Below are 24,176 nucleotides of genomic sequence, written 5' to 3' on the forward strand. Positions count from 1 at the left end.
CCCGTCACCTCATGTATACGCCACCCCCAATTACGTAGCATATAATACATAAGTTCATTTTGTAAGATTCCCTCAACTCGAGGTTAGCCAAAATACTTATCTTATCTGAAGTAGGTTTCAACCTTCCAAATACTTTTTCCTCTATCCCCGACCTCCAAATGCCAAAAATCTATGCAAATATACTCAACAAGGTCAAACAAAGCTATAAGAATCAACTCTAAATGATAAAGTTTTAATCTTTAATAAAATCTCAAAAATTCCCTGAGCCCACATGGTAAGAACCCAAAACAAAAATTGGATCCCATTGACCCATATAGTCACGACACAAATTCTTCCTCTGTGAATCGTCGTGACGGCACCTAGTCTCTACGACTAGGTAAGCATAACACTTGCAGAAATGAAATAAAAAATATGAAAATTAACAACTAATAGTAACAGATATTTTAATAAGCAATTGAGATGTCGCTCGGCATATACAATAATCAACTCTCGAAATATACATGACACTCCCAAGACCCGGAACATCGTAAGTCACAAGCTTCTACGAAGTTCTAACTATTCTATACATCAGTGTCTATAGAAATAAGAGAAGAATCAACATAGCGGGATAGAGGGGGACTTCGAGGATCTGCGGGCGCGGGCAGATGTACCTTGAAGTTCTCCAAAAATAGCAACGAGTACAACTAAGGACGAGGCTGGTAAAAGGAACCTGGATCTACACACGAAAAACATGTGCAGGAAAGGGCGTGAGTACACCATAGCAGTACCCAGTAAGTGCCAAGCCTAACCTCGGCCGAGTAGTGACGAGGTCAGGTCAAGGACCTACTGGTATATAGTAAATAAATAGGAGAGTATAACAATATAATAAGAGGATGAAATTTAAACAAAGAGAACATAGCAAAGTAACATCGCAGAACATAGGGATAATCAGCAGGGGATCTCCCGAGCTACTGTCTCGTAGTCCTAAAATAAAAGTGCATGGAGATCTCCCGAGGTACCACCTCGTAGTCTCAAAAGTAAATATGCAGGGAGAACTCCCGAGGAACCGACTCATAGTCTCAAAAGTAAATGTGCAGGAAGATCTCCCGAGGAATCGCCTCGTAGTCTCAAAAGTAAATATGCAGGGAGAACTCCCGAGGAATCGCCTCGTAGTCTCAAAAGTAAATGTGGAGGGAGATCTCCATAGGAACCGCCTCATAGTCTCAAAAGTAAATATGCAGGGGAGATCTCCCGGGATACAGTCCTGTAGTCCCAAAGTAAATACGCGGCTCAAATAAATGGATATAATAATTACAGCAAGAAACCTATAATTTAGACTAAGTACAAGTCAAGAAAGAAGCCGAATTAACTAAATATGCTGCAAAGAGTTTAAATAGGCAATTAGGACACATAGACATGCTATTCTAGGCTAACAGGATAGCTACACATTCTAGTATACTCAGATAAGATAAAAACAAGCTATTACTCTGTAAAAAAAATCAGGTTTTTCCACAATTAGCCCGTGTATGCACTCGTCACCTCGCGTACACGACGCTCACATATCATAACAATACCAAATCCTAAGGGAATTTTCCCCACACAATCAATCGGTAACAATGCCTTTTCCATGAATATTTGGCTCTGAATGGCCCAAATCTAGCAAAAATCAATTACATACCATAAATACAGCTATAAGAAATTAATCTAATAAATGAAATCAAAGCTGAAGTAAGAAATTAGAAAATCACCATAAAAGGTCTCCCCGGGACCACGTCTCGGAATCGGGTAAAAGTCACAAAATATGAACACACATTCACTCATGAGTTCACTCATACCAAAATTATTCAAATCTGATACCAAAATCTCGATCAAAATCACAAAATTCAACCTAAGAACTTTTCTCAACTTTTCCCCAAACTTTCAACCCCAAATCCGAAATTAAATGGAGAAGACAACTATAGATTAATGGAATACAACCAAAAACGAGTTAAGAATCATTACCCCAAAGCTTCCTCTGAAAAACACTCGAAACATTGCCAAATCCCGAGCTCTCAAGTCCAAAAATGAAGTATGAAATCAAACCCTTGCACTTAGCCCTTTTTCTGCCAGAGATCTCGCTTCTGCGAGCCTTCAACTGCATCTGTGGTACCGCACCTGCAGAATTTCCATCGCAGGTGCAAAAATCACTTAAGGGGGACTAGGTCAACATCTGCGAATAAGGGCCGCATCTGCGGGCCCGCACCTGCGCTCCTCTTCCGCTTCTGCGTGTCCGCTTCTGCGGATCTATCGCCGCACCTGTGGCCCCAGCTTGATAGGGCCTAAACCACTTCTGCGGCTCCATGGCCGCTTCTACGGCTCCATGGCCGCTTCTACGGCTCCATGGCCGCTTTTGCGGCCCAAAGTGCACAGGTGCGATTACACCAGGTGCAGCAGCTTCGGCAATTGCATAAGTCCCAAACTCAATCCGTTAAGCATTTGAAACACACCCGAGGCCCCCGGGACTTCAACCAAATATACCAACCTGTCCTAAAACACCATACGGACTTAGTGGAGCCCTCAAATCACATCAAGCAATGCTAAAATCACTTATCATCCTCCGATTCAAACTTAATGAACTTGAAACTTCCAAATTCGACAATCGATGCCGAAACCAACCAAACCGCGTCCGATTGACCCCAAAATTTGCACACGGGTCATATTCAACCCTACGGACCTACTCCAACTTCCGAAATTGGGATCCGACTCTGATATCAAAAATTTCACTATCGGTCAAAATCTCCAAAACTTCGACTTTTGCCATTTCAAGCCTAAATGAGCTACATACCTCGAAAATACTATCCGGGCATGCCCCTAAGTCCAAAATCACCTAACAGAGCTAACGAAACCAACAGAACTCCATTCCGGAGTCATCTTCACACAGTTCCGACTACGGTCCAAATCCTAAGGCTTAAACTTCCATTTAGGGACTAAGTGTCCCAAAACACTCCAAAACCAAAACTAACCTGCGCGGCAAGTCACAATAGCAGAAATATGCATGGGAGAAGCAGTTAATAGGTTATCAGGGCAATAACTCTCGAAACGACCGGCCAGGTCGTTACATCCTTCCCCTCTCAAAATAATCATTCATCTTTGAACGAGCATAAAGACATACCTGAAGTGGTAAAAAGATGAGGATAACGGCTACGCATAACATGCTCGATCTCCCAAGACGCCTCCTCGACTAGCTGACCCCTCCATTGAACCTTCACGAAAGCAATGTTCTTTGGCTTCAACTTTCGAACCTACCTGTCCAAAATAGCCACTGGCTCCTCGACATAAGATAGATCCTTGTCCAGTTGGACAGAGCTGAAATCCAACACATGAGCTGGATCGCCGTGATACTTCCAGAGCATAGAAACATGGAATACTGGATGGACTCCTGCTTGATTGGGAGGCAAGGCAAGCTCATAAGCAACCTCCCCAACACGCCGCAACACCCCAAAGGGACCAATGAACCTTGGGCTCAGCTTGCCCTTTTTCTTGAACCTCATAACGCCCTTCATAGGCGAAACTCGGAGCAAGACCCTCTCTCTAATCATGAATGCAACATCGCGAACCTTCCGATCCGTATAACTCTTCTATCTCGACTGGGTTATGCGAAGTCGATCCTGAATCACCTTCACCTTATCCAGAGGCATCTTGAATCAAGTCTGTACCCAATAATCTAGCCTCGCCCAGATGGAACCAACCCACTGGGGACCGACACCGTCTACCATACAAAGCCTCATAATGCTCGACTGATAACTATTACTGTAGGCAAAGTTCGCAATTGGCAAAACCTAATCCCACGACCCTCCAAACTCCATCACACATGCACGGAGCATAACCTCTAATATTTGAATAGTGCGCTCGAACTGTCCGTCCATCTGAGGGTGAAATATTGTGCTCAACTCAACCCGAGTACCCAACTCCTACTGTACAGCCCTCCAGAATTGTGATGTAAACTACGTACCCTGACAGAGATGATAGATACCGGTACGCCATGAAGCCTAACGATCTCGCGGATGTAAATTCGAGCCAGCTGCTCGAAAAAATAATTAGTCATCACAGGAATGAAATGAGCTTACTTGGTCAGCCTATCCACAATCACCCAAACTGCATCAAAACTCTGCTGAGTCCGTAGGAATCCAACAATGAAATCCATAGTGATCCGCTCCCATTTCCACTATGGAATCTCTAACTTCTGAAGCAAACCCACCTGGCCGTTGATGCTCATACTTCACCTGCTGGCAATTTAGGCACCGAGCCACATACTCCACTATGTCCTTCTTCATTCTCCTCCCCCAGTAATGCTGCCTCAAGACCTGATACATCTTTGCGGCACCCGAATGAATGGAGTACCGCAAGTTATGAGCCTCTTGAAGAATAAACTCACGCAAACCATCTACATTAGGCACACATAGCCTGCCCTGCATACACAATACGCCATCATCCCCAATAGTGACCTCCTTAGCATCACCATGTTGAACTGTGTCCTTAAGGACAAACATGTGGGGTTTATCATACTGACGCTCCCTGATACGATCATAAAGAGAAGACCGAGAGACCACACAAGAAAAGATTCGATTCGGCTCAAAAATATCCAATCTCACAAACTGGCTGGCTAAGGCCTGAACATCCAATACTAAGGGTCTCTCTACTACTGGAAGATATGCTAAACTTGCTCTCCGCCCGGTGACTCAAAGCATCGTCCACCACATTGGCCTTCCCTGGGTGGTACAAAATGGTGATATCATAATCCTTAAGTAGCTCCAACCACCTCCGCTAATGCAAATTAAGATCCTTTTGCTTGAACAGATATTGTAAACTCTGATGATCAGTGTAAATCTCACAAGGAACACCGTACAAATAGTTGCGCCAAATCTTCAGGGCATGAACAATAGCTGCTAACTCAAGGTCGTGGACAGAATAGTTCTTCTCAAGCACCTACAGCTATCTGGACGCGTAGGCAATCACCCTACCATCCTGCATCAACACCGTGCCAAGACCAATCCATGACGCATCACAATATACAATGTAGAACCCCGAACCTGTAGGTAATACCAAAACTGGGGTTGTAGTCAAAGCTGTCTTGAGCTTCTGAAAGCTCTCCTCACACTCCTCCGTCCACTTGAACGAAGCACCCTTCTGGGTCAGCCTGGTCATAGGTGCTGCAATAGATGAGAATCCCTCAACAAAATGATGGTAATACCCCGCCAACCTAAGAAAACAACGGATATTCGTAGTCGATGACGGTCTAGGCCAACTCTTCACTACTTCCACCTTCTTCGGATCCACCTTTATCCCATGACTCGATACTAAATGGCCTAAAAATGCCACTGAGTCTAGCCAAAACTCACACTTAGAAAATTTTGCATACAACTTCTTTTCTCTCAAAGTCTGAAGCACAGTCCTCAGGTGCTGCTCGTGATCCTCCCGAGTCCGAGAGTACACCAAAATGTTGCTAATAAACACAATGATGAAGGAGTCAAGATAAGGCCGGAACACACTGTGCATCGAGAGCATAAAAGTTGATGGGGCATTGGTCAGCCCAAAAGATATCACAAGGAACTCGTAGTGACCATACCGAGTCCTGAAGGCAGTCTTCGGGATATCCGGCTCCCGAATCTTTAACTGATGATAGCCTGAACGTAAGTCAATCTTGGAGAACACTCTGGCACCATGTAGCTGATCAAATAATTCATCAATATGAGGCAATGGATACTTGTTCTTCAATGTAACTTTGTTCAGCTGGCAATAATCAATACACATACTTATAGAACTATCATTTTTCTTCACAAACAAGACAGGAGCACCCCCAAGGAGACACACTGGGCCGAATGAAGCCCTTATCAAGAAACTCCTGTAACTACTCCTTCAACTCCTTCAATTCAGGAGGAGCCATACGATATGGAGGAATAGAGATGGGTTGAGTGCCCGGCAACAAATCAATGCCAAAATTAATATCTCTGTCGGGCGGCATGCCCGGAAGATCAGCTAGAAACACATCTAGATAGTCCCTCACTACTGGAACTGACTCAGCTGTAGGGGTATCAATACTGATATCTCTCACATAAGCTAGATACACGTCACACCCCTTCTCAACCATTTGTTGAGCTTTAAGAAATGAAATGACTCGGCCGGGAGTATACTCTTAGGTACCTCTCCACTCTAATCACGGTAAACCTGGCATAGCCAGCGTCCGTGACAATCAAGAATAGCATAATGGGGCGACAACCAGTCCATGTGCAAGATAACATCAAAGTCTACCATTCTGAGTAATAATAAATTGGCTCTGGTCTCAAAACCACTAAGAGCAATCAAACACGATCGATACACATGGTCCACAACAAGAGAATCTCCCACAGGAGGAGACACATAAACAGGGGAACTCAAAGAATCCCAAGATACGCCCAAATGTGGGGCAAAATAAGAGGACCCATATGAATACATAGAGACTGGGTCAAATAATATCGACCCATCTCTATGACAGACCGGAACAATACCTGTAATGACAGAGTCGTAAGCAACTGCCTCTGTACGAGCTGAAAGAGCATAACACATGGCCTGGCCTCCACCTCTAGGGCGACCTCGACCTCTCCGACCTCCACCTCGAGCTGGCTGAGCAGGTGGGGTGGTAGCTGGTGCTTGAATAATAGCCTGAGGACTCGGTAGCGCACGTGGTGGCTAATAAGTCTATGGAGGTGTAACCCTCCTAAGTATGGGGCAATCCCTCACCATATGGTGGGTGTCGCCATACTCAAAACAACCACTCAGAGGCTGTGGTTGCTGCGACTGACTCGAGCCAGGTCTACTGGACTGGCCGCTAAAAGCACCCCGAGCAGGAGGCACACTAGATACTGGCGGTGCATAATAAAGCTCCTGGGGCCTAGAAGGGGCTGGAACACCATTGGCGGCTGGAAGAGCTGAATGAATGGGGTGACTCACATGACCCCTACCATGGCGAGTTGCGGGGGCACGAGTTCCAAAATAAGAGACAGTCTCTCGAGACCTCTTGGTCTCTCTCTTCTCTCGGTCCCAGGCAAGCATGCCCTCCAATCTCCTGGAAATACTCACAACCTACTGATAAGGGATATCCATGTCCAACTCCCTGGCCATAATAATCCGGATACTGGGGTGGAGTCCCTCAATAAACCGTCGAACCCTCTCTCGAACTGTGGCAACCAAGGCCAGTGCATGTTGGGCCATATCACTGAAGAGGACTGCATACTCTGACACAGTCGTAGCACCCTGGCACATCTGCTCAAACTCCGCGCGCCATGAGTCCCTAAGGCTCTAAGGGACTTACTCTCTCAAAAATATGTCCGAGAACTGAGTCCATGTAAGTGAAGCTGCCTCATCCGGACTAGTCAACTCATAAGCATGCCACCATTGATAGGCTGCTCCTCTAAGATGGAAAGTGGTAAAAGAAACCTCACTCGTCTCCGCTATGCCCATAGTACGGAGAATCCAATGACACTCCTCCAGAAAATCCTGAGCATCATCTGTAGCCAATCCGCTGAAGGTAGGTGGGTGGTACTTCTTGTACCTCCCAAGTCTGAGCTGCTCCGCCTCAAAAGTAGTTGTCCTAGTCTCATGCTGAACCGGAGCTATCGGAGGCATAGGAATGAACTCTGGGGTCTGATCAACCTGGACCCTCTTCTCAGGAGTGCGGGCTACGGGAGTCTGTGCCCCCCCCCCCCCAGCCTGAGATGTAGCGGGAGCTAATGAAATCAATCTAGCATGAGCTAAGGTGCTGAACATGCTCATGAACAGGGCTAGAGTCTCCTAGAGGGCTGGTGTAGCAATAGGAACCTTCGGTGCCTGCCCTCCAGCTAGAGCAACTGGGGGCTCCTCTGTCGCACCTCGCGCGGGTGCTCTGGCTGCACCGCGTGGTCATCCTCTACCCCAGTACCGGCCTTTGGCAGCTCTAGCAGGGGGCGCGATGCCTGGTCATCAGATCCTATGGTACGGGTCCTCACCATATATTATAAAGAATAGATTACAGAAGTTTAGAATTTTTGATGCCAACAAATTTTGCATGACAAGGAACCAAAGAAGCATAATTTCTCCTAACAGTTCCAGAGCCTCCCGAAGATAAGTACAGACATCTCCGTACCGATCCTCGAGACTCTAATAAACCATCTTGTGACTTACGACACCTATGAACCTAGAATTCTGATACCAACTTGTCACGACCCAAATTCTCCGTCTATGAATCGTCATGATGGCACCTAGTCTCTACGACTAGGTAAGCCTAACACTTGCGGAAAGGAAATGAAAAACATGAAAATTAACAACTAACAGTAACAGATATTTTAATAAGCAATTGAGATGCCGCTCGGCATATACAATAATAAACTCTCTAAATATATATGACACTCCCAAAATCTGAAACACCGTAAGTCACAAGCTTCTACGAAGTTTTAACTGTTCTATACATCAGTGTCTATAGAAATAAGAGAAGAATCAACATAGGGGGATAGAAGGAGACTCCGAGGATCTGCAGGAGTGGGCAGATATACCTTGAAGTTCTCCGAAAATAGCAGCGACTACAACTAAGGCAAAGGCTGGTAAAAGGAACCTGGATCTGCACACGAAACAAATGTGCAGGAAAAGGCGTGAGTACACCACAGCAGTACCCAGTAAGTGCTAAGCCTAACCTCGGCCGAGTAGTGACGAGGTCAGGCCAAGGCCCTACTGGTATATAGTAAATAAGCAGGAGAGTATAACAATATAATAAGAGTCTAAAATTTAAACAAAGAAAACATAGCAAAGTAGCAACGCATAACATAGAAATAAACAGCAGGGGATCTCCCATGATACCGTCTCGTAGTCCCAAAATAAAAGTGCAAGGAGATCTCCCGTGGAACCGCCTCGTAGTCTCAAAAGTAAATATGCAGGGAGAACTCCTGAGAAACCACCTCCTAGTCTCAAAAGTAAATGTGCATGGAGATCAAGTAAATATCAGGTTTTTTCTTGACTAAGTACAAGTCAAGAAAGAAGCGGGATTTACTAAACATCCTGCAAAGAGTCTAAATAAGCAATTAGGACACGTAGACATGCTATTCTAGGCTAATAGGATAGCTACACATGCTAGTATACTCAGATAAGATGAAAATAGGCTATTACTCGGTAAAGAAAATCAGGTTTTTCCACAAATAGCCCGTGTACGCACTCGTCACCTCACATACACGGCGCTCACATATCATAACAACACCAAATCCTAAGGGAATTTCCCCCACACAAGGTTAGGCAAGCCACTTACCTCGAATCAAGGTCAATCAATCGGTAACAAAGCCTTTTCCACGAATATCCGGCTTCGAGTGGCACAAATCTAGCCAAAATCAATTACATACAATAAATATAACTATAAGATATTAATCTAATTAATGAAATCAAAGCTAAAGCAAGAAATTAGAAAATCACCCTAAAAAGTCTCACCGGGACCATGTCTCGGAATCAGGTAAAAGTCACAAAATATGAACACCCATTCACTCATGAGTTCACTCATACCAAAATTACTCAAATCCGATACCAAAATCTCGATCAAAATCCCAAAATTAGGCCTAAGAACGTTTCTCAACTTTTCCCCAAAATTTCAAACCCAAATCCGAAATTAAATGGAGAAGACAACAATAGATTAATGGAATACAACCAAAAACGAGTTATGAATCATTACCCCATAGCTTCCTCGAAAAAACCCTCGAAAAATCGCCAAATTCCGAGCTCTCAAGTCCAAAAATGAAGAATGAAATCAAACCCTCGCACTTAGCTATTTTTCTGCCAGAGATCTCGCTTCTGCGAGCCTTCAACCCCATCTCCGGTACCGCACCTGCAGAAATACCATCACAGGTGCAAAAATCACATAAGGGGGACTAGGTCAACATCTGCGAACAAGGGCCACATCTGCGGACCCGCACCTGCGCTCCTCTTCCGCTTCTGCGTGTCCGCTTCTGCGCATCTATCACCACACCTGTGGCCCCATCTTGATAGGGCCTAAACCACTTTTGCGGCTCCATGGCTGCTTCTACGGCTCCATGGCCGCTTTAGCGGCCCAAAGTGCACAGGTGCGATTACACCAGGTGCTGCAGCTTCAGTAATTGCATAAGTCCCAAACTCAATCCGTTAAGCATTCGAAACACACCCGAAGCCCCAGGGACCTCAACCAAACATACCAACTAGTCCTAAAACACCATATGGACTTAGTCGAGCCCTTAAACCACATCAAACAACGCTAAAATAACTTATCATCCTCTGATTCAAACTTAAAGAACTTGAAACTTCCAAATTCGACAACCGATGCCGAAACTAACCAAACCATGTCCTATTGACCCCAAATTTTGCACACAAGTCATATTCAACCCTACGGACCTACTCCAAATTTCAGAATTGGGATCTGACCTCGATATCAAAAATTCCACTACCGGTCAAAATCTCCAAAATTTTAACTTTCGCCATTTCAAGCCTAAATGAGTTACAGACCTCCAAAACACTATCTGAACACGCCCCTAAGTCCAAAATCACCTAACAGAGCTAACGGAACCGATGGAACTCTATTCCAGAGTCATCTTCGCATAGTTCCGACTACGGTCCAAATCCTAAGGCTTAAACCTCCATTTAGGGACTAAGTGTCGCAAAATACTCCAAAACCAAAGCGAACCCTCCCGGCATGTCACAATAGCAGAAATAGGTATGGGAGAAGCAGTTAATAGGGGATCGGGTCTATAACTCTAGAAATGATCGATCGGGTAATTACACATAACCTCACGAGTCTAAATATATGATTAGTTTCCAAATATGAGTTTAAATTAATGTTCAAAGCCTCAAAATGTACTTTCTAATCTTTCAAGTCAAAATTTCTATTATTCTCTTTTTGATTCCTTCATTTGGAGTTAAAATCAATGGTAGATTCAAGTTATCTTTTCTCTATGTTTGGATTCCTTACTCCCATTGATATAGATGAAATCTCTTTTAAAAATCTCCCAGAACTGTGTTGTACAGCTTTGAAAATGATAAAATACTGTTCTATGTACGAAATGGGTTCTTAAATAAGAAAGGTAAAATTTCAAAAATGTTGCCCAGGCATTAGCGCCAGCCTAGACACATCGCGTCACAGGTCACCTGCCCTCCTGTCTCTACAACCAAGGATGGACGCGAAGTTCCCACCTTAGCATCAACTATTGCTGCAATTATTTGTAGCTTTTTGCATCCCAAATCATCCTCTGAACACCCACGAAACATACTCGGGACCCCATTCAATCTCAAACTACTCTATATGTGCTACACAAACTTTTCTAAGAGCTCAAAACATATATGGCAATATCACAACTAAGAATCGTGATCCATACCAAATTATGAACTTTATGAGGCTCTTCAAGTTCCCATTTTCACAAGATATATCTAAATTACACCTGAGCTCCCCGAGTGCTGAACTGAACATAGGTACAAGTACAAAATCATCATACAAACTTATTGGGGCCTTTAAATCACCGATGTGAGCTCGTTAACCCAAAATATTGACTTTGGTGAACTCCCTTGATTTTAAGCCTCTAGTTATGAACTAAGTGATCCAAATTACCCTCGAACCTCTTACAACCCGAATCACCCATACCCCAAAGTCATAAAACATAAAATGAACTTACTGGTAGTCTCAAATAGGGGAAAGGGTACCTAGAACTCAAAATAACCGGTTGGATCGTTACATTCTCCACCCGTTAAACAAGAATACGTTGTTGAATGGGTTTAGAAATATACTTGGACTGTCAAAAAGGTGTGGATATCTGCTCGGTAGATCTGACTTTGTCTCCCAAGTTGCCTCCTCATTCAGTTGACCTTTTCAAAGCATGTTCACCGAGGTGATGACCTTAGTTTCTGAACCTATCTGTCCAAAACATCTATCGACTCTTCTTCATAGGATAGATTCTTATCAAAATAAATTGTGCTAATTTCCAAAATACGTGAGTTATCTTCATTATACTTTCGAAGTATAGAAATACAAAATATCGAATATACCCTTGATAGGCTAGGACACAAACCAAGCCTATAATCTATCTTACCAACTCTCTCCAACACCTCAAATGGGCTAATAAACCTCAGACACAACTTTCCCTTCTTCCCAAACCTCATCACTTGTTTCATGGATGAAAATTTCAGAATAACCTTCTTAACCTCCATAAATGCCACATTATGCACCTCTTTGTTCGAATAACTCTTTTGCCTACTTCGAGCTATCCGAAGTTGCTCTTGAATCAACTTTACCTTCCTCAAAGCATCTCGTACCAAATATGTACCCAACACCCTAGTTTCACCATGCAATTCTACCAATGGGAGAGCGATACCGTCCACCATACAAAGCCTTATACGAGCTATCTGAATGTTAGACTGATAATAGTTGTTGTAAGCAAACTCTACCAAAGGAAAGAGCTTATCCCAATGACCTTCAAAGTCAATCACACAAGCTCTCAATATGTCCTCAGATAGTCCGCTCAAACTAACCATCAGTCTAGGTGAAAGGTTGTGCTAAGCTCAACTTTTTTACCCAACTCTCGCTGTACAACTCTCCAAATGTTAGTTATGAACTGAGTATCCCGACCTCATGTCATGGAAATAGGCACTACATGCAAATGAATTATCTCCTAGATGTAAATATTAGCCAACCACGCTGAAGTATAAGTGGTCAACATCGGTATGAAGTGTGTGGACTTGGTCAATCTATCAACAATGACCCAAATAGAATCAAACTTTCTCAAAGTGTGTGGTAAGCCTACCACAAAGTCCAAAAAGATACGCTCCCCCTTCCACTCTCGATATAACCATCTTCTGATTCAGACCACCTAGTTTTTGATGTTCATACTTGACTTGTTGATAATTCAGACACTATAAAACATGTCCTACAATGTCCTTCTTCTTACTCTGCCACCAATAATGTCTCTTCAAGTCGCGATACATCTTTGTGACACTTGGGTAATAGAATACCATGAACTGTGTGCTTCCTCAAGTATCAACTCCCTTAAAAATCAACATTAGGAACACAAAACCGACCCTAGAGCCGCATGACACCATCATTTCTAATTATGAAATTCTTGGAACACCTCATTTCACTGTGACCATAAGCACTAACAAATGGGATCATCATATAACGAGCCTTAATGCACTCAAACAATAATAATTTTGCAGCAATACAAGCAAGAACTCTACTAGGCTCAGCATTATGAAACCTCACAAATCTGTTGGCCATGTTCAGAACATCCATAGCCAAAGTCCTCTCCTCAGCTGGAATAAATGCCAAACTACCCATACTCTCAACATTTCTACTAAAGGCATCCACTACCACATTCACCTTACTCGAATGATACAAGATAGTGATATCATAATACTTAAGCAACTCAACCATCTCTATTGCCTCAAATTCAAATCCTTCTGATTGAACAAGTGCTGAAGAGTACGATGATCAGTATAGACTCACATGATACACCATATAAGTAATGCCTCGATATCTTGAGTGCATGCACAATAGCTGCCAACTTCAAATTTTGAACTGGATAATTCTTCTCATGAGGCTTTAACTACCTTGATGCATAGGCAATCATTGTTATATCAATACACCACCAAAAACAATGCGTGAAGCATCACAATACACCGTGTATGACCCTAAACCTGTAGGAACAACAACACTGGGGCTATAGTCAAAACATTCTTGAGCTTCTGATATCTCTCCTTGCACACATCAAACCATCTAAAAGGAACACCTTTCTGAGTCAACCTACTGAATGGAGCTGCAATGAATGAGAACTTCAACAAAATGACAATAATAGCATGTAAAACCCAAGAACTCCAAATATTTGTAGCTGTAGTATGTCTAGTCCAATTCTGAACTGCCTTAATCTTCTTATAATCAACCTTAATATCATCAGCAGACACTATGTGACCCAAAAATGTTACCGAGTCCAACCAAAACTCACACTTTGAGAGCTTAGCATAAAGTTGCTTCTCCTTCAAAGTCTTAGGCACTATCCTCAAATGTCTCATACTTCTCTCTACTACGAGAGTAAACCAAGATGTCATCAATGAGCACTATTACAAAAAAATCAAATAAAGCTTGAACACTTGGTTCATCAAATCTATAAATGCTACTGGCGCATTAGTCAAACAAAATAACATCACCGAGAACTCATAATGATCATAATGAGTCATAAAAATTATCTTTGGGATATCTGAAGCCCTAATCTTTATCTGATGATAACCTAATGTCAAGTTAATCTCGGAGAACACCATAGCACCTTGAAGCTAATAAAAAAATCATCAATACGAGATAATGGATACTTGTTCTTGATGGTAACCTTATTGAACTATCTATAATCAATGCACATCATCATAGTACCATCCTTCTTCTTCACGGACAATACTAGTACACCCCAAGGATAAATACTAAGTCTAACGACTAACTTATCAAGCAAATCTGGCAACTACTTCTTCAACTCACTTGGAGCCATATGGTAGGGTGGGCACATATGGGATGAGTACCTGGTACCAAATCAATACCAAAATTAGCATCCTTATTTAGTGTCATAACCAGTAGAGCCATAGGGAACACATATGTAACTCTCTCACCATTGACACTGAATCCATGGAAGGAACATGTGCAATAGTATTCCAAATGAAAACCAAGTACACTATACACTTTTTCTCAACCATACACTGAGATTTCAAAAATAAAATCACCCTACTCATACAATGACCAAGTGACCCTCTCCGCTCTAGTATAGGATATCCTGACATAACTAATGTCCTAGTCTTGGCGTGACAATCCAAGATACCATATTACGGGGACAACCAATTAAAGCCATGAATCACCTCAAAATCCACCATATCCAATGATAATAGATCAATTGTTGTATCATACCCATTAATAGTAACAAAACACAATGGATAATCCCGATCAACCACAAATTGAATCTCCAGCAGACATAGACACATAAACAAGAACATAAAAAAATAATTACAAGACATACCCAAATATGATCCAAAATATAATGACACATAGGAATACATAGAACCCAAATCAAATAACATTGAAGCATCTTTATGACAAACTGAAAAAATACCTGTAACAACTACACCAGACGCCACTGCCTCAGGCCTACCCCGAAAATGCAGAGCAACAAGAATTACCTCCACTTGTCTGTCATCTACCTTTAGGGAAACCTCTACCCACCTAACCTCCACCTCTAGCTGACTAGACAAGCAGTATAGAAACTGGAGCTGGAATCATAGATTAAGTACCCTACTGATGCATACAACACTGCAATCTAGGGCAATTCTTCTTAACATGCCGGAAGTCTAAAAACTTGAAATAACCCCTAAATGAAACAAGTTGTTGGGATTTAGTATGCCCCTAGTGACCAGAATAGCCACGGTAAAAATCATATGTAAGAGGGCAATATAAGGTGATGGCCCCGAATGAGTACCGTGAGAACCATTACTGACTAGAGTACCTTTAGAAGTCTGAAGTGATGAATGAATTGTTCTATCAAAATGGCATCTATCAAAATGACCCTTGCCCCTTGAAGAGCCACCACTAAATCTACCTGTACCGCAAGGCTTCTTAGCCTCACCCTCCTATGGATCCTACCTATGGATAGGATAAATCCATCATTCTATCCCCACAGCTTGACCAAAGGTAGTTTGTGACTTAGTCTCTCGAGCCATACTAATCTTAATGCCAATATTAAGCCAATTAATAAACCTCCTCACCTTCTTAGTCTCGGTGGGGATTAGAAAAGCTGCATATTGAGATAAATCTATAGATCTCATCTCATGCTCTATAACTGTCATGCCTCCCTAGCAGAGATACTCAAAACAGACCTCGTAGCTCATCCCTTCTAGTGAGATCGATGAACCTCTCCAAGAGTAAATCTAAAATTGAGTCCAAGTGAGACGAAGGGACCTTGTTGGCATATCTTACTCATAAGTCTGCCACTATCTCGTGGTTGTCCCTCTTAATAGTAAAGTAGTGAAATCAACTCCATTGGTCTTCACAAGACCCAAATTGCACAAATCTCGGGACATATGTCTAAGAACTCGGGCATTAATTATGGGATCACTATCAAAATGTAAGGCTCTAACAAACTGATAAATTATTTTTTGGTCCTTAACAAACATAGCGGGCCTAACCTCTGGCTGTACTGCAACAATAGGATCAACTACCCCAACGGGTGGAATAGTGGGAACTCCAATAATGAAATGTAGTAGTAACCTGCTCTAAGGTGTGAATAGTTGGGGTTTAGGCTCATCCTTCACCCTGAGAGGTAGCTAGAACCGTAGGAATTATCCCCGCCTGTGCCAAATCTTCAAAGTAACTCAAAATCCGAACCTTGGTCTCCTAAACCACTAGAGCAGCCATAAAACCCTCGGGAACCTATGTTGAACCTGGCGAATCAATATGATCTAGAACCTAGTCGACCACTAGGCTATTAGTGGCTCAATAGAAGAAGCTCTGGTACGACCACGAGTAGTTGTAGATGCTCTAACTCTCACCGGTAGTACTGTATGTGCCCTAGTATAAACTCTAGCCTTGGCCCAGACCCTACCTCTCCTAGTTTCAGCCTGGGTTATCGATTCTTGCTCATCATCTATCGATGTACGTGTCCTCATTATTTTCTATAGAATAGAAGAGTAAAGATTTAGACCTCAAGAGAAAACAAGGTCGTATAATAAACATAGAAAGGAAGGGAAGTTTCCTATATTCCATATAGCCTCTTGAAGATAAGTATAAAAAGTTTCTTAAATGCCATGTAGTCTCTCGAAGATAAGTATAGATGTCTTTATACCGATCCACAAAACTCTACTAGATATGCTCATGACTTGTGAGACATGTGATAGCTAGGCTCTAATACCAACTTGTCACAATCCAAAATACTGCCAGGTCGTGATGGCACCTAATACAACCCACTAGGAAAACCAACTAAAGCAAAACCCAAATATAAAGCGTAAAACTAAGATTAGTCATAAATAGAACTATTATCATTACATAAATTAAAATCTAGTAATAAGTGTGGAATCAACCATAAATACTAATTCAAATCTAATAATAAGTGTGGAATCAACCATAAATATAATTCAAATCTAATAATATGTGTGGAATCAATCATAAACACTCCGAGGAACTACTGTCACAATGTCATGAGCTCTAAGAGTAACATAAGACATAAATCTCTGGAATACATTACTCTCTGAACAAGAAAGTAACTCCAAGGTGTTGCGGACGGATATCCAATTTTACCTCAAGTCTCTCAGGTAATTAGCTACTGAGCTCCCTCTTGGGTCCCACTCATACCTGAATCAGTATCAACACCACAATATGCATAAATATATTATGAGTATAAAATACAAGGGTACTCTAAATGTATCAAGTCTAACCCAGACTATGTAGTGGTGAGGTTTTGACGAGAATACACACTTTTCATAAACATGTACAGTCTATAATCATGGGAAATAATAGAAGAAATAAAAAGGAATAGCATATCTACTAAGCACAATTAAATAATAAGAAATAATACTTCTTCCTTCTGGTATTATGATCAATACATGTATTAAAGCATCAGAATCGCATATAAAGGGAATATTCATCAAGTAGCATTCACAAGGTGTGTATCAACAAGAGTCTACAATGTCTATGCAAGATAAAGGCTCTAACTTTATACAAAAACTAATACAAATCCATTTGTATACAGACGTGGCTCGCGCACTGCTAATCGAGTTCTAGTGTTCAGTGACTCAAGAAGGAGGAATGCATATCCATACGCAATTGGAACGTAAATCCATATGTCCAAACAAACATCTCAATACAGGAATATAAATTCACACGACCAAATAGATGCCTCAACACAGGAGCATGAATCTACATAGCCAAACAAACTCATTTGAATAATGAGAACTATCTATATGCTAGCATGGTGCATATAAGAGGACAATTTATAACTATGCAGTTTTACCATGTAAGGCAAGTACATGAAATTTATAAATATTATATTAAAATGTGAATGAAGCCTATAAAATTGTTCTAGCATAGATAAGATGCTCAAATAGTCATACAACAGATGAAATATCCAACAAGTAGAAGCATGTAATCAAACAACGCATAGAAAAGCCTAAGAACTACCTCGGGCATAAATAAACTATGGTACCCGCATACACGCTTGTCTCTAAAGTCGGGATTAGCTATAATACTTACCTTAAAGTAAGCTTCAATCTTCCAAAATGCCTTTTCCTCTATCATCAGCCTCCAAATGCCTACAATCCAGCCAAAGAATACTCAACGAGGTCAAATAAAGCTATAGGAATTAACTCCAAATGATAAAGCTACAATCTTTAATCAAATCTTAAAAGCCAACAAAAGTTAACCCTAGCTCCATAAGGTCAAAACCCAAATAAAAGTTAGATCTCATTTATTTAAGTCATAATCATAGATCTAGGTTAGTATTCCATACTCTAATGATGTAGATGCAATCTTCTTCAAAACTCTTCCAAAACCGCATTGTGTAGTTCCCAAAATGACAAAATAAAGTTTACGTATGAAATGGGATCTTAAATAAGAAAGCTAAAACTTTTCCCATGCATTTGGCGCCAGCCTGGACACGTCACGTCCCATGTCGCTTTCCCTTTTGTCTCCTACAAAGGGTAGATGTGAAGCGTCCACCTTAGCATCAATTGTTGCTGCAATTTTCTACAGCTCTTTGCATCCCAAATCATCCTTCAGACACCCTAAAACTCACCTTGAGCCCTCAGGATCCCATCCATTAAATCTAACTAGGCCATATATCCTACACAAACTTATCCAAGGGCTCAAAACAAATACGGTAACATCATAACTAAGAATCATGACCCAAACCAAATTATGAACTTTCTTGAATTTTTAAAGTTCCAACTTTCACAAGATATGTCCAAATCACACCTGAGCCTCCCGAGTGCTAAATGGAACATATGTACGAGTCTAAAATTATTATATGAACCTATTAAAACTTTTAAATCAACTCTATTAACTTTAAACCTCTAGTTAGGAATTAAGTGTTCCTAATTGCCCCAAATTTTTCGGGACAAGAACCACCCATACCCGCAATTCATAAAAATGAAATAAACCAATGAAAAGTCTCAAATATGGAATGGGGTTCCTAGAACGTAAAATAACTGGTTGGATCACTGCAGTATGGAGTTAAAGTGAACACATAGATCGGTCACACTAGGCTATAAACGTTTTCGGTCCCTCATGGCTATTACATCAAAATGCCTTGTGGGAGTTGGTCCCATTAGAGTTGCTTTGAAATATTTCTTTGATAATATATTTTTCTTGTTGGGTTATGTATGAGTTCCCTAGTTTGAGTATAGTCAGGCTTGAGGCTGAGTGGTCAAACTCTTGAATACATCCTGTGACCGGGATATTTTGTAGCTCATTGGTGCATTCTCTGATTGCTTATTTAGATCTTCAAAATGTTGGATCTAGGTTTCTTTTGGCATTGTAGGACTCCATGTGAGACTTTTTTCTTCAACAGTACATATATTATAGGAAGTAAATGAATTGTGTAGTTGTAAATATTACCTCAAAAGTAATATATCTTCAGGTATCGAGCGTTCTAGTTTCTTAGAAGCTCTGTATCTTCAGTCCTGCAAAATTTGTATGCTCCTTATCTGACTGCTATGATGATCTGATATGAGTCTTCCCAATTGAATCCTATTTTTTTGGATGATGCGTCATGTGTGTGGCAACACATGCTTGAGGACCTAATCCCCTAGCTTGAATATTTTGGCTTGTACGTTCATGTTGTAATAGCGAGCAACTTTTCCTTTGTAAGTAGTGATCTAAAGGTGTGCTTCTTTTTGCCCGCGAAGTCTAGTCCTGCCTTCAAGGCTTCTTTGATTTGATCTTAGGGCTTTGTAGATTGACTTCGACCATTAGCAAGGCTTGGGCTTTGTGAATTAGGGAGCAAGGAGTTTCACCTGTTCAAGTAGATGTGGTCGCTTGGCATCCCATAGTACCTTGGAAAATTTGAAGGCCCATTTGCCTTTAGCCCTATCAATCAGCTTCTTTGGAGTGAATTTTTTTTTTTACTTTTTGACTTAGCTTGTACGAAGGATTTAGGATATTTGGGTGTTGAGAATTTAGTAGAATTATCCTATCTCTACAAAGAGAACGAAATTCACTTCCAATGAATTGTAATCCGTTGTCACATATAATCTACTTTGGTAATCCAAACCTGTAAATTATAATTTTCCAAACAAAACTAATCATGTCAGTTTCTTTTATCTAGGAAAAAGCTCCATCTTTGATACATATTAGAAAAGTAGTCGGTTAGTGCTAGCCTGTTGCATAATTGCCCTGGGGCCTATGGTTGCTTGCCCACTAAGTTCATTCCTCATTTCATGAATGGCCATGATAAGAAGATGGAATGTAGAGGTTTGGATGGAACATAAATAGTTGGCATGTCTCTAGAATTTGTCACATTTTTACCATTGTTTGTGTGTCTCTCCTTATTGTTGGCTATTGGCCAAGCTTTTGCTTCCCGAATAGTTTTTGAACTGCTCTTCATAGATTTTCTTGAGCATGTACGAGGCATCTTGTGGCCCCATACACCTTAGAAATGGGCCAACGAATGAGCGCCAGTAGAGTTTATCATCTACGATACAATATCTTGCTTATTTTATCTGGAGGCTCCAGGCCACTGTCTTGTTAGTTGGACGATAAGGCAATAAGGTTTGGCCAATCTAGTGTTAAACTTATGTTATAAATATGAGTGACCTCACTGCCAATGGCTGGATGTTCAAGGTGCACGATCGAGATTACTTTGATGCCGGTCGTTTGGATAGAAGAATTTATATAGGCGAGGGCATCAACATCTTGATTTTTTTTCCTGCGCTACCTATTTGATTTTGACCTATTGAAAGAGATTGATAATACCTTCCATTTGTTATAGGTAAGCTTGCTTTTTTGGTTCCTAGTGTTATAGCGACTGATTGGGAATCAATTCTGACCAAGCGTCATTAGCTTCCAAAGTTGCAAGCCAGGTTAAATCCTGCAATAAGATATTCATACTCAACTTAGTTGTTAATAAATTTGAATTCACAATGTATATATTGGTAGATTATTTCGCAGTCGGGTGATAGCAGCACTATACCAAGTCCGGATCCCCTAATATTGGTTGATCAATCTATATAAATGGTCATAATTCCTTGTTGAGTTTTCCTTGTAATAATAAGTAATTTTTGTCAGCTTCGGGTTAAATATTTATACTAAATTTAGCTATGAGATCAACTAGAACTTGTGATTTGATTGCTGTCCTATTATTGGAATACTATATCATATTCGCTAAGTTCTATAGCCTATTTGGCTAACTTTGACCTGAGAGTTCAGGCTTGTGCAAAATTATTGTAATGAGAATGTTGTTACAAGATGAGGTTGTGAGATGCCATCACGAGGACCAGAGCTAGCTTTTCTAGTTGTAGATACCTCGCTTCCGTGTCTACTAGTGATATACTAACATGATATATATGGTGTTATTTACCTTGTTCATCTCAAACTAGGACGGAGCTTATGGCACTCTCTGACAAGGCCAGGTACACATGGAACGTCTCTCTGTCTTTAGGTTTTAAGAGTAAAGGCGGACTAGATAGGTACTACATGAATTGTTGTTGGGCCTTCTCGCATTCGTCCGAGGACACCCCTGATGATAGGCTATAATATTGTATTTTAGTCGCTTATTGAACTCTAATTCACTACAGTTTATTTGTGTTTGAGATTTAATTGGTAGTGTTTTGCTCTTATTATATGTTTTATGCATTGTAGGAGTGATTCTGAGCTATGTAGATGTTGTGGAACTAATTCGAGCTATTTGGAGCTTTGAAGTCTGAGTAAAAGCCCAAGGTATTAAGTCGGTATCATGTTCGGGGTTCGAGCACCAAGTATGGACGTCAAAAATCAAAGTTTGATCAGGAGGAAAACCAAGGTGTGCATATGCGCATGAGAGAACCCCAGTGCGCACTTGAGCGCGCAAGTGACGCAGTGTACAGCCAGGGGTGCGCGGTCACTCCTTATCTTCTCCCATTGATAACGTTCTTTGCTTATTCCTTATTTCGGTTGTCATTAGTCAATAGCTTTATATTCTTAATTAATTTTAGTTTGACATCTTATAAATCTCAATTGTTGATCATCTTGGATAGCAACCAAGCTAGAAACTACGAGAATACTATTAAATCCAATCCCTGTGGATAAGATATTATACTATACTATATTTGATTAGCAAACAGAATTTAAGTGTGTATTTTGCGCTCGTCCAATTTTGGCGACGTTGTCGGGGATTGGCAATCAATAGTGCTTGAAATAGTTTGTAGTGCTAATTCGGGAATTTTTTTTCCTTTTATTTCTATTTTCTCTTTTTACGTTTGGTGTTTATTGACTGTGCGCAGGTTACAGGTTAAGATTGGTGCATGACTCGAGCTTCTGCGAAAGAAGTTCTACCATACAAGCCAAAGATAGAAAAACAACTGCGACAGCTAAGGAAGGAAAGAAATCTCACAGATACGTTTGAAAAGGTTGGGCAATTCTCAACCAAAGAAACTATGGCTGGAAACGGTGATGATATTGTAGATTTTGGTGCAATAGAAGCAGCCCAACAATGAGAAAAAGCTGCATGGGATGCTGAGGAAGCAACTATTAGACATGCATAGATTATCTATGAAAAAGAGAGGGACCGGAGAATTGCTCAAAATCAACCCTTGGTTGCAGAACAGTTCGGGAATATAGCTCCCATGCCTGGGCGATTATGCTAAACCGGTCTACAATCAAGGCTTATCAAGTGTTAGGCCACCTCCAATTACAGCCAACAATTTCGAGTTGAAGCAAGGATTGCTTCAACCATTCAGAATTGTTGTGTTTTTAGAGGAAAGATGAATGATGATCCAAAACACATCTAATGGACTTCGAAGAAATTATGAACACCTTTCAATACAATGGGGTGTCACAAGATGCAGTGTACTTAAAGGCATTCCCCTATTCACTTAAAGATGAAGCAAAGCAGTGGCTTCAAAGCTTGCCCATGGGATCGATCAGAACATGGGAAGAGATGACCAGAAAATTCCTTAATAAATATTTTTCCTCAGCTAAGATGGATAAGTTTGAAGAGAAATCCATAACTTCTACCAGAAAGAGACTTAAACTGTTTTTAAAACATGGGAGAGGTTTAAGGAGATTGTTAGGAAGTGTCAACATAGTGTAATTGAACTCTGGATGCAACTCTAGGACTTTTGGGATGGATTGACACCGGCCTCGCGTAGAACATTGAGCAATGTAACTGAAGGCCCTTTGACGAAGATGACTCCAGAGGAAATAGTTATAATTCTTGATGATTTATCTGAAGATGCTAATCAGTGGCCCTCTGAGAGTGCTGAAAGAAAAAGATTAACTTGTGTTCACCAAGTTGACGCTAATACATCTGTGCAGGTGCAACTTGATGTTATGGCTAAAGAAATACGAAAGTTGACCTTAGCATCGATACAAAGTGAGCCCCATACAGCCTGTGATATATGTCCAAGAGGACACCCTACTCATAGTGTCAAGCCTCAACGGAGGAAGTGAATGTTGCGGGAAATTATAATTTTAATGCACTGGGTCAGAAGCACCCCGATTTTTTATGAAGTTCACCTGGGGGTACCGGTAATGCATGGAAACAAAATAACCCTAGATTTCAGGGACAATGAGCTCATGGTTTTATGAATCAGTCGAGGCAGCAATTTCAACCTCAACAGCCCAATCAGCCTGGTCTAGAAGATCTCATGAAGGCCTTCATTGTGAAAATAGATGAAAGATTTGAAGTACAAGGGGCAGCAATTCGAAATTTAGAGAAACAAGTGGGACAGATTACAACAATATTATGTGAGAGGGCTCCAGGAACTCTCCCTGTTGATACTGAAAGAAATCCCAAAGAAATAGGGAATGTTGTAACCTTGAAAAGTGGGCAACTTTGAAAGACCCCACCCGATCCAAAAAGATATGAAACATGAAAAAGAAAGATGGGAGTAGCTGAAAAGTGATGACGACAAGAATAAGAAAGGCCCGATAAAAGCTGAGAAAAAGAAGAAGGAAAAAAATCGAGAAGGGACGAACATGAGGAGAGCAAGCATATGCCTGC

General features: G+C 41.2%; 1 long non-coding RNA gene across 1 annotated transcript; it reads right to left on the reverse strand.

Annotated features, from left to right (window-relative positions):
* Window positions 1–17,086: 17,086 nt before the first annotated feature.
* Window positions 17,087–20,400, reverse strand: LOC142164363 (uncharacterized). Its single transcript, XR_012695141.1, has 3 exons — window positions 19,595–20,400; window positions 18,233–18,291; window positions 17,087–17,335 (listed from the first exon to the last, which is right to left on the reverse strand). It is a non-coding gene; the product is annotated as an uncharacterized LOC142164363 (long non-coding RNA).
* Between the last annotated feature and the right edge of the window lie 3,776 nt (window positions 20,401–24,176).

The sequence above is a fragment of the Nicotiana tabacum genome, chromosome 9, assembly GCF_000715075.1.
Source record: "Nicotiana tabacum cultivar K326 chromosome 9, ASM71507v2, whole genome shotgun sequence".
In the NCBI taxonomy this organism is placed as follows: domain Eukaryota; kingdom Viridiplantae; phylum Streptophyta; class Magnoliopsida; order Solanales; family Solanaceae; genus Nicotiana; species Nicotiana tabacum.